Consider the following 10,568-nt stretch of genomic DNA (forward strand, 5'->3'; position numbering starts at 1 on the left):
ACCTTTGGAGTGGCCTTTCAAACCTGACATGTTAGAACAATTTTAGAACCAAATTCTTTTGGACTGAATTTGATAATAGCCTAAAAACAGAGGTTCTCAAACATAAATGACCTATTTAAAATTATAAATATCTGAGACTCACCACCAGCCTGTGATTAAGAATCTTTGGAAGCACAGCTAAGAAATGTTTAGTTTGAAAAAGTCCCCTAAATTATTCCAATGACTAGTTGTACTTGGGCATTATCATAATTCATAAAAATATATAAATCAATATGAAAGTTTTTGAACAAATTAAAGTTGACTAAAATTCCAAAGCCAAAGAAAGAAATATGGAAATTGTCATTTAAGAGGACAGATAATTGGCATAGGAGAAAATAGAGAGAGAGGAATGCTAAGAAGAAAAATCCACAGTTCAGTCACAAGGAAGAGAAAAAAAGCAGCCTTTGACAGTATGCCTTAGTCCACTTTCTGTTGCTATAATTGAATACCACAGACTTGGTAATTGTTTAAAAAATACATTTATTTCTTACTGTTCTGTAGGGTGGGAAGTCCAAGTTCTAGGGACCATATCTGGTGAAGGCCTTCTTGCTTGTAGGGACTCTCTGCAGAGTCCTGAAGTGGTGCAGTGCATCCGTGGTGAGGGGGTACATGACAGGCAACCAAAATCTATTTTACAACAAACCCACTCTCATGATAACTAACCCACTCCCATGATAATCCATTAATACATGAGCCCTTTAGTCCATGAATCCATGAATGGATTAATCCATTCATGAGGGCAGAGCCTTCATGACCTAATCACCTCTTAAAGGCCTTACTTCTTAATACTGTAACATTGGGGATTAAGTTTCAATGTGAACTTCAAAGGAGACAAAAATTCAAACCATAACAGAATAATAGGGGTCCTGAAGGTGAAAGTGGAAAGAGAAATTTATCAGTGTGAATAGAGAAAAATCTCTGCAGAGACTCAAAATATATGTGCCACCTTCTTTATAGAACTTCTCACATTTTGCTTCTATTTTTGCAGCATGTCCAATTTACAATCCATTTTCCAATCTGAATTCAGAGTTCACTTTTAAGAATTCAAATATGAATCATAGTTCTGGCTTGTTTAAAGCACCCGGTAGCACTCTTATGTCATGCAGAATCAAATACGAAGCATTGTCCTGTATAAGCTGATTTTGCCATACCTGTCCAGCTAAACTTTGCTTCACTTACCTGATTGCTGTTTTCTTTGTAGGCACACTGACCTTTTGCCATTCTTGAGATACGCCAAATTTCTTTCTTTCCATCTGGGGCCTTTGAACATATTATTTTTCTAGTAAAATTTCATTCAGCACTCCTCCAGCTCTGCCCACTGCCACTAGTCAACTGCAGATTTCTGGCCATCTCTTACATCAGAAATGATATGTCATTACTTGGAGAGGACTTCTCTGACAATTTAATGTAACTTAGGTCCCTTCATTGTAATGACAAGTTACCATATATTTTCTTGATAAAGCTAATCATAAGGCCGGGTGCATGCCTATAATCCTAGCACTTTGGGAGGCCGAGGCAGGTGGGTCACATGAGCCCAGGAGTTTCAGACCAGCCTGGGCAACATGACACAACCCCATCTCTACAAAAAATACAAACAATTAGCCAGACATGGTGGTGCATGCCTGTAGAGTCCAGGAGGTCAACATTGCGGTGAGCCTTGATGGTGTCACTGCACTCCAGCTTGGGTGACAGAGCAAGACCCTGTCTCAAAAATCAAACAAAAAGCCTAGCCGTAATTTGTAACTTTATATTTACTTATGATTATTTATTATTTGGGGAATTACTATTTTATTGATTATATTTGTACACTGTCATGGTGTACATTTGGTATTTTGTTACATGCATATGATGTGTAATGATCAACTCAAGGTATTTAAGATATACATCACCTCAAGTGTTTATCATTTCTATGTATTGGGAAGATTTCAAATCCTCTCTTCTAGCTATTTTGAAATATATAATATTTTGTTGTTACTTATAGTCACCCGACTCTTCTGTTGAACATAGGAACTTACTACTTCTACTTAAGTGTATATTTTTGCCCATTAACCAAAATCTCCTTATTTCCCTCTCCCAACTACCACAACACACACCCTTCCCAGCCTCTAGTATCTATCATTCTACTCTCTACCTCCATGAAGATCAACTATTTAAGCTCCCACATATGAGTGAGGACATGTGATATTTGTCTTTCTGTGCCTGGTGTATTTCACTTAATGACCTCCAGTTCCATTCATGTTACTGCAAATGACAGGATTTCATTCTTTTTTTTTTTTTTTTTTTTGGCCAAGTAGTACTTCATTGTGTATGTACTACATTTTCTTTATTCAGTCATTTATTGTTTAACACTTAGGTTGATGCCATATCTTCGCTATTATGAATAGTGCTGAAATAAACATGGGGATGCAGGTATCCCTTTGAAATAATAATTTATTATATAATATATTATTTTATATATAATAATTGCATTGATATATATCCAGTAGTGGAATTGCTGGGTATGATAGTTCTACTTTTAGTTTTTAAAGAAATCTCCATACTGTATTCCATAGTGGTGGTACTAATTTACATTCCCATCAACAGTACAAAGGAATTTCCTTTTCTCTATATCCTAACCAGTATCTGTTGTTTTGTGTTATTAATAACCATTCTTACTAGGGTAAGATGATACCTCAATGTAGTTCTAATTTGCATTTCCCTAATAACTACTGATGTTGAGCATTTTTTCATATACCTGTTGGCCATTTGTATGCCTTCTTTTGAGAATTTTTTATTCATATTCCTTTGCCCACTTTCTAATATGTTTATTAGTGTTTTTTGATGTTGATTTGTTAGTGTTTCTTGTATATAACGGAAATTAGTCTCCTGTCAGATGAATAGTTTGCAAATGTTTTCTCCCATTCAGTTGGCTGAGTCTTCATTTTGTTGATTGTTCTCTTTGCTGTGCAGAATCTTTTTAATTTAATATAGCCCAGTTTGTCTATTTTTTGTTTTTGTGGCTTGTGCTTTTTAAATATTTCCTGTAAAATCTTTTATTTTTATTATTATTATTTATTTTAAATTTTTTATTTCCATAGATTTTTGGGGAACAGATGGCATTTGGTTACATGAGTAAGTTCTTTAGTGGTGATTTGTGAGATTTTGATGTACCCATTTTTACCTAAACCAATGACCTATAATTTTTCTCCTGTTTTGCTTTTCTAGTAGTTTTATAGTTTTAGATCTTACCTTTAGGCTTTTAATTCATTTTGGGTTGATTTTTGCATATGGTGAGAGGTAGGGGTCAAGCTTCATTCTTCTGCATATGGTTATCCAGTTTTCCTAGCAGTATTTATTGAAGAGGATGTCCACTACTCAGGGTATATTCTTGGTGGCTGTGTTGAAGATCAGTTAGCTGTAACTGTGGATTTTTATCTGGGTTCTCTGTTCTGTTCCATTGGTCTCTGTGTCTAGTTTTATATCACTATTGTGCTGATATGGTTTAGCTCTGTGTTTCCACCCAAATCTTATGTCAAATTGTAATCCCCACATGTTGGAGGAGAGGGCAGGTGTGAGGTGATTGAATCATAGAGGTGGACTTCCCCCTTGCTGTTCTTGTGATAGTAAATGAGTTCTCACAATATCTGGTTGTTTAAAAGTGTGTAGCACCTCCCACTTCACTCACTCCCTCTCTCTCCCTCTCTGCTGCTGCACCATGGTAAGACATACTTTCTTCCTCTTTGCCTTCTGCCATCATTGCAAGTTTCCTGAGTCCTCCCCAGCCATGTCTCCTGTGGAACTCTGAGTCAATTAAATCTCTTTTATTTATAAATTACCCATCTCAGGTGGTTCTTTATAGCAATGTGAGAACGGACATTGCTTACTGTTTTGCTTACTAGACCTTGTAAGATATTTTGAAGTGAGGTAGTGTGATGCCTCCAGCTTTGTTCTTTTTGCTCAGTATTTCTTTGGCTATTCAGACTCTGTTTTGGTTCCATATAGATTTAGGATTGTTTTTTCTATTTCTGTAAAGAACGATGTGCATGTTTGATAGGAATTACATTGAATCTGTAAATTGCTTTGTGCAGTGTGGTTATTTCAGCGATATTCATTCTTTTTATCCACAAGCAAGGGATGTATTTCCATTTGTTTATGTTATTCTCAATTTTGTTTCTTTAGGGTTTTGTAGTTTTCCTTGTAGAGTTCTTTAACTTTCTGGATTAAATTTACTCATAGGTGAATTTTGTAGCTATTGTAAATGTGATGGCTTTCTTTATTTATTTTTCAGCAATTTTATTTTTAGTATATAGAAGCCTTACTGATTCTTATATGTAAATATTGTATCCTGCAACTTTACTGAATTTATCAGATCTAAGAGTTTTGCTTCAGTATTTTTAGTTTTTTTCTAAATATAAGATCATGTCATCTAAAAACAGGAACAATTTGACTTCCTCTTTTCTAGTTTGGATGCCTTTTATGTCTTTTCCTTGCCTAATAGCTTGGGCTAAGACCTCTGGTACTATGTTGAACAGTAATGGTGAAAGTGGGCATTCTGTCTTGTTCCAGTCCTTAGAGGAAAACTTTTTAGCTTTTCCCCATTTAGTATGATGTTAGCTGTGAGTTTGTTATATGTTACCTTTATTTTATTTTATTTTTAAATTTTTTATTGTTTTTGGAGATGGAGTTTAGCTCTTGATTCCTAGGCTGAAGTGCAGTGGTGCAGCCTCAGCTCACCGCAACCTCCACCTCGTGAGTTCAAGCAATTCTCCTGCCTCAGCCTCCCAAGTAGCTGGGATTACAGGCATGTGCCACCATGCCTGGCTATTTTGAATTTTTAGTAGAGATGACGTTTCTCCATGTTGGTCAGACTGGTCTCAAATTCCCGACCTCAGGTGATCCACCCGCCTCAGCCTCCCAGAATGCTGGGATTACAGGCGTGAGCCACCACCCCAGCCTATGATGTTACCTTTAGTATGTTGGGTTATGTTTGTTCTATACCTAGTTTGTTGAGAGTTTCTTTTTTTAATCAGGAAGTGACGTTGGATTTTACCAAGTGCTTTTTCTGCATCTATTGAGATGATCATGTAGTTTTTGTCTTTCATTCTGTTGATATGATGTAACACATTTATTGATTTGCATATGTTGAACCATCCTTGAATCAATAATGAAATCCAACTTGATCATGGAGTATTATCTTTTTGATGTGCTGTTGGATTTGGTTTGCTAATAATTTGTTGAGGATTTTTTGCATCTCTGTTCATCAGGGATACTGGTCTATAGTTTTTTTGTTGTTGTTGTGTCCTTTTCTGGTTTTGGTATCAGGATGATGTTAACCTCATAGAATGAGTTAGGGAGAATGTCCTCATCTTCAATTGTTTGGAAGAGTTTGAGGAGATTTGTTTTACTTCTTAAAAGACATGGAAGAATTATGTGGTGAAGCCATCTGGTCCTGGTCTTTTCTTTGTTGAGAGACTTTTTATTACTGATTCAATCTTGCTACTAGTTGGTGGGCTGTTCAGGTTTTCTTTTTATTCCTGATCCAATCTTTGTAGGTTGTATGTGTTCAGGAACTCACTCATTTCCTCTAGGTTTTCCAATTGGCTGGAGTATAGTTTTTCATAATAGTCTCTAATGATCTTTTGTATTTCTGTGGTATCAGTTTTTTTTTTCTTTTTTTTTGAGACAGAGTCTCACTCTGTCACCCAGCCTGGAGTGCAGTGGTGCAATCTCGGCTCACTGCAAGCTCCACCTCCCGGGTTCACGCCATTCTCCTGCCTCAGCCTCCCAAATAGCTGAGACTACAGGAGCCTGCCACCACACCCGGCTAATTTTTTGTATTTTTAGTAGAGATGGGGTTTCACCGTATTAGCCAGGATGGTCTTGATCTCCTGACCTCGTGATCCGCCCATCTCGGCCTCCCAAAGTGCTGGGATTACAGGCATCAGCCACTGAGCCTGGCTGGTATCAGTTTTTATATTACCTTTTTTGTCTCTGATTTTGTTTATTTGTGTCTTCTCTCTTTTTTACTTAAGATTTGTTTGTGGTCTAATGTATGATAAATCCTGGAGAGTGTTCTATGTGCCGATAGGAGGAACACATATTTGTAGTTTTGGATAAAATTTTCTGTAAATGTCTATTAGGTACATTTGATCTAAAGTCTAATTTAAGTCCAATGTTTCTTTGTTTATTTTCTGTTTAGATAATCTGTGTAATGCTGAGAATGTGGTGTGGAAGTCACTGACTGTTACTGTATTGAAATATATCTCTTTCTTTAGATCCAGTAATATTTGCTTTATGAATATGGGTGCTCTGTGTTGGGTGCATTATAAACTTAGAGTAGTCACATCCTCTTAATGAATTGATTACTTTTTCATTCTTTAATGAGCTTTTGTCTTTTTTTTTTTACTGTTTTTGACTTAAAGTCTGTTTTATCTGATATAAGTATAGCTACTCCTGCTTGCTTTTAATTTCCATTTGTGTGGAGTATCTTTTTCCATCCTTTCACTTTGAGTCTTATGTGTCTTCACAGAGAAGTGAGTTTTTTATAGGCAGCATATAGTTGGGTCATTAAAAAAAAAATCCATTCAGCCAGTCTGTATCTTTTAAGTGGAAAATTCATTTACATTCAAGGTTATTATTGGTAGATGAGTACTTATTCCCATTATTTTGTTGTTGGTTTTATGGTTGTTTTGTATATTCTTTGTTTCTTTATTTCTCTCTTATTTATCATTGTGGTTTGGTCATTTTCTGTGGTGGTAATATTTATGTCCTTTCTCTTCTTCTTTTGTATGTTTGCTTTGGCAGTACATTTTATGCTTTTGTGGATTTTCATGATAATTGATCTGTCATTTCACTTTCAGGTGTAGGACTCCCTGAAGCATATATTGTAGAGTTGGTCTAGGAGTAATGAATTACCTCAGTTTTTGCTTGTCTGAGAAAGACCTTATTTCTCCTTTATTTATGAAGGATAAATGTTTCTGGGCATGGTATTCTTGGTTTGTAGGCCTTTTTTTCCAGCACTCCTGGCCTGTAAGGTTTCTGCTGAGATATCTGATGTTAGTCTGATGGGGTTTCCCTTATAAATGACTAGACACTTGCTATTTTCATAATTCTCTCTTTACCTGATTTTTGACAACTTGATTATAGTGTGTCAGGGAAAGGACAAAATGTAACTTTTTGGGTTGCATCTATTTGGAGATCTCTGAGCTTCCTGTACCTGAATGTTTAAATCTTTTGCTAGACAGGGGATGTTTTCAGTTATCATTTCATTAAATAGATTTTCCATGACTTTGGTCTCTTCACTTTCTGAAATATCCAAAATTTACATATTTAGTTGCTTTATAGTGTCCCATATGTCACATAGGCTGTTTCATGCATTTTATTCTTTGTTTTTGTTTGTTTTGGGGTGTTTTTTGTTTGTTTGTTTTTAGTTTTACAGAGTTATTTCCAAAGACTGTCTTCAAGTTCTGAGATTCTTCTGCTTACTCTTGTCTATTGCTGAAACTCTCAAATGAATTTCTTGTTTCATTCACTGAATTCTTCAGCTCTAGGACATCTTATTTCTGGTTTCTTAAATGATATCTATCTCTCTGATAAATTTCTCACTCATGTCCTGAATTTTTAATCTGATTTCTTTGTATTGTTTATCTGTTTTGTTTTTCTGTATCTCACAGGGCTTCTTAAATATTATTATTTTGAATTCTTTTCCTGGGATTTCATAAAATTATTTTTTCTTTAGAATCTGTTGCTGAATAATTATTGTGTTTCTATGGAAGTGTAATTTTCTTTGTTTCTTTTTTGTGTTTCTTGAGTCCCTACATTGATATCTGGTGTCATAGTTGTTTCTACAAATTTTGAGGATTAGTTTTCATGGGAAATATTTTTCCTGGAGATGTATCTATGGTGTTGGTTGGGTAGGACATTTTATCTTTAATTCTGGATGCATGCAGTAGTGTAGTCTGTATGATTTCTTTGGCTACAAACAATGTTAGTGGTGCTTGTGATTTTTTTTGTGGCTTATGCTGCAGTTGTTAGTGGAGGCTGTGTTGGGGTTTTGCTGAGGATGAAGATGCAAAGCGAGCTGGTCTTTGGGCCCCATTGGTGACAGTGGTGGGCTATGCATGTGTGACCTTGGGCCCCTAGTCAGCATACAGAGTTTTAGTGGGTGCAAATGGGCCTACTTTTGGCCTTCTAGCTTGCTGGGATGCTGGCAGTGGCAGTGGTGGGCTGGGCAGATGGCAGGTCTTTGTTCTCCTGCATTATGTCTATGGCATAAAGAGATGGAAGTAGTGGTGGTGAGTCAACCCCTGGGCTCTGAAGCAGCAGATGTTTGTGTTAGCAGCGGCTGCAGTTTGCTGAGTGTGCCAGTCTCTAGGTGGCACATATGGGTGACAGCATCTTGCTGTGACAGTAGTGGCAGGTTGGGTGAACACATTCTCAGGTCCCCAGGAGGAATGCACAGATGCTGGTGGTGGTGGACAGAGCAGTGCAATCCCTAAGCCTTTGTGCCATGTGCTTGGATACTGGATGGAGAGCAGTACCAGGCTGAGAAAGCCTGTCCTTAGGCCCACTGGTGGTGCATTTGGATGCTGGCTGTGGTGGGCTGATTGGGGTGATCTCAGGCTCCTCTGCAGAGTGCTTATGTGGCTGCAGCAGCATTGGTGGAATGTAGGGGGAGTCTGTTCTCAGATAGCATGCAAATTCCCTATAGTCCTGCTACTTGGGGAAGGGGAGCAGAGTTGCTAACCTTGACTGTAACCATGGGCAGATAATTCTCAGGCTCTTTGGGGTGTGCTCTTTAGCCCCCTGTGGAAGCATCAGCAGTGGGGTAAACTAGTCCTCAAGGTACATGCCAGTGGATGACAGCAGTCCTGCTAGTGGGGAGGGTGGGTCGCTGCTAGTGATGTGCATTTTGGTCCCCAGCAGCAGTAGTGGCATTTGAGTTGGGTGACAGTAGAGCCTGTCCTCAGAGTGTGTGTGCAGCATCACTGCTGCTGGGGTGGGTTTGGATTGCTTTCTGTGGTAGTAATCCCAGGTGGGTGGTTCTCTGAGTCCAGGGAGTATGTGATTTGGCTCCCTTTGTCCCAGATGTAGCCTCCCAGCACACTGTACCATCCATTCCCCATGGTGCAGGACACTGTGTTTGCTAGAGTCCTGGGGATCCTGCTGCTCTGCTGGGTCTGACAGGTATTGTGCTGTGCAGACCTCTGGATGAACATAGAGGGGATGTTATTGAGGCTCCAGGAATATGGAGATGCAGGGATGTTGGGCTCCAGGGGAGGATGCAGTATAGTGGGGGCTGGGCTCTCAAAATAGTGCCATGCTGCAGCTGCCTATAACTTAGGATGTGTGGAATCTGGCATAAGCTCCCTCTCTGGAGCAATGCCATCATGCAGGTTCCAGGAAGGTGCCTATGCTATTCTCAGAACCATCAAGGGATTTTCTAGTGGCAACATTGCAGGAGTCCACAGTGGGAAGGCAGACCACTGGGAATCTCTCACTTACACTTTGCCTGCACGAGGGAGCCTCTGCTGGCTTCCAGCCAATCTTGGCTAAGCTGGCTGCCTTGACTCCTGCTCCTTCTGTGCGTCAGGTGTTTCCTGTCATTTCTCTCTTGAATTCCAGTGTTCTTTCTTAGATGCTTTATTTAAAGTGTGATTAGCTACTTGCTATTTTTGTTCTTCTTTGTGGAGGAGGCAAGTGTCAGATGCCTCTAGTAAGCTATCTTAAAGCCTTTTCATAGTTTAAACTTTACAGAAGAGAATGAACTTCATACAGGTGAACTGTTTTGTTCATTACTATGCATGTATATGGTATCTACCACAGGGTTTGGAACATAGTATATGCTCAATAAGTAATTATTAAAGTAATTAATGAATACATCATATGTGCTCAGAGACTCTTTCAGTGTGCAATTGATACTATGTCACACATACTATCTAATGGTATTGTTCTAAGTACTTTGGGGAATAAAAAGACAATTCAAATGGCTGGAAAAGATAGATATGTAGGCAAAAATATATAATAATTTGCAGAATGAATTGAATCTTATAACAGAGGCACAACAACCAGAAGTAACTAATTTTGTTTCCTAGATTCAGGCAAGACTGGTTACTGGGGATCATTTTAGGCACTTAAACTGGGCCTGAAAATGATATAGGATTTCAATAGTAAAATAGAGTAAACGCAGAAGTTCTGACTTAGATCACAGCCTCCTCCTGTCAGACTGATACCTTTTCTATTCCGTTAGATGAGACACTTGCTTTGCATTTATGTGTGTGTTGACAGGTAGACAGAACAGATTGCCACATTAGCCCACCACCTACAGTTGATTGGATTTGAATTGACATCCTGATCCAAAATGATCTAATCAATATTGTCCTCCTGAGATTTGTAGTTGCAATTTCAAAATCCCAGGCAGATAGTGGCAGGTCCTGATCCTTTTAGAAAATGTTAACTTGGAGTTCAGGACAACTTTGTTATTATTTTGTCATGAACATAGAGAGGCAGGGCAGGCTGGTTAGATGTAAAGAGAAGAGTGAAGAATATGT

This window comes from Pan paniscus, chromosome 10, assembly GCF_029289425.2.
Source record: "Pan paniscus chromosome 10, NHGRI_mPanPan1-v2.0_pri, whole genome shotgun sequence".
Lineage (NCBI taxonomy): Eukaryota > Metazoa > Chordata > Mammalia > Primates > Hominidae > Pan > Pan paniscus.